The following is a 1,462-nucleotide window of genomic DNA, read 5'->3' as shown; positions in this document are numbered from 1 at the left end:
CCAATGGGTCTCACTGGGAGACCGGGTCCCATGGTAAGTCATCTTGGGGTGTGGGGGTGGGTGCCGCCCACTGGCCCCTGCCCATCAGGCTCCCAGCTCACCGGGTCAGAGCATCTTGCGGTGGTTGGGTTGGGGGGGTGTGCCCTGAGCACCAGAGGCCTGGGCTGCCCTCGGAGCAGGGAAGCCCTTGCACTTACACTGACCACGACTCTGCCTGACCAGCCCAGGGGCTCCCAGCCTCACCAGCCCGGGGGCTCCAAGCCTCTTTCTTTTGAGGCTGTTTACCATCCTGACCAGTTCAGCGTGAGGCAGACCCTGATTCCCGCCCGACTCCTTGGGCAGCGTGTGCCGGGCATCCCAGGGCCAGGGAGAGGGGTCTCCGGGGGTTTGTGTGGCCCTTACAGTTGCAAGGAGCCGGGGCATCGAGGTGCACAGGGCCCTCTCTCTGTCCCTGGGAGGGGGTGGGCTTGGCCCCTGGCCCTGGGGTGTATTTCGTGCCCTCCCGGCATCTGGCAATCTTGCCCTCCAGTGGACAAGGGTGTCCACACACGGCCCTGGACTGCGGGCTGTGACGGACGGTGGGCAGATCCGTCCTGGAGAGAAGTGAGCGTGTGCTGAGCCCAGGGGTCCCCCGCGTGCCCGTCCAGGGTTTCCTTCCAACCCGGGACGAGATGCAAACCAGTTAAAAGACTGCTCGTCCCTCGGGATGTGTCCAAGGCGGCAGGCGGGCTCTGTGGGGGCCCTGCCCAGGCGCAGCCCCCGGTCCTTCACCCCCTCAAGTCCTCCCCAGCCACCCCCTGCAGCCTGTGTACCTGTGCTGGGCACCCCCTAACCAGGCGTGTCTCCCCAGGGCCCTCCCGGGAGCGGAGGTCTGAAGGGTGAGCCAGGAGACATGGGGCCTCAGGTATGTACCCCGGGGCCGCCTTCTCTCCGGGAAGATGGAGCCCTGTCACCGCCTCTGGTCAGGGAAGCGGAGTGTGGGGAGCTGCCCTCTCTGATGCAAAGCTGGAGGCGGAGCAGCCGTGGGGTCCGGAGCGGGACTGCGCGGGCTGCTTCCCATCCTGCCCTGGCTCAGGGCCGCGGACCCTGCGCCTGTCTGCGTGACGCCACGTGCTGACAGCTGGGCGGCCGGGGGGATGAGCACGGGGTCCAGGCTTGGCTTTGTCCTCCAAGAAGCGGACACGCTACTGACCTTTGCCCTCTGATCCCGGACAGGGTCCGCGGGGTGTGCAGGGCCCGCCTGGCCCGGCAGGAAAGCCTGGGAGAAGGGTGAGTGTTTCTCGGCGGGAGTCGGCGCTGCGTTTGCGGTGGTGGTGCTGAGTCTCGCTGGCCGGGCTCCCCCGCTTTCAAAGGACACGTCTGTGTCCAGGGCTGGGTGGGTCCCATCCCACTGCAGCGAGCCCCCCTGCACCTAGCCTCTGTCCGGAGCATCTGAACACAGTCCAACGTGTCCTTTTAAAGC

At 66.9% G+C, this 1,462-nt stretch overlaps 1 long non-coding RNA gene across 1 annotated transcript; it reads left to right on the top strand.

Annotated features, from left to right (window-relative positions):
* LOC104985199 lies at positions 1-1,356 on the top strand. Its single transcript, XR_824857.1, has 3 exons — positions 1-33; positions 851-904; positions 1,216-1,356. It is a non-coding gene; the product is annotated as an uncharacterized LOC104985199 (long non-coding RNA).
* The last annotated feature ends 106 nt before the right edge of the window (positions 1,357-1,462 follow it).

Source organism: Bison bison, unplaced genomic scaffold (genome assembly GCF_000754665.1).
Source record: "Bison bison bison isolate TAMUID 2011002044 unplaced genomic scaffold, Bison_UMD1.0 scf7180017845498, whole genome shotgun sequence".
Classification (NCBI taxonomy): Eukaryota; Metazoa; Chordata; class Mammalia; order Artiodactyla; family Bovidae; genus Bison; species Bison bison.
Note: the sequence above shows the minus strand (reverse complement) of the source record. Positions and strands in the feature narration are given on the sequence as shown.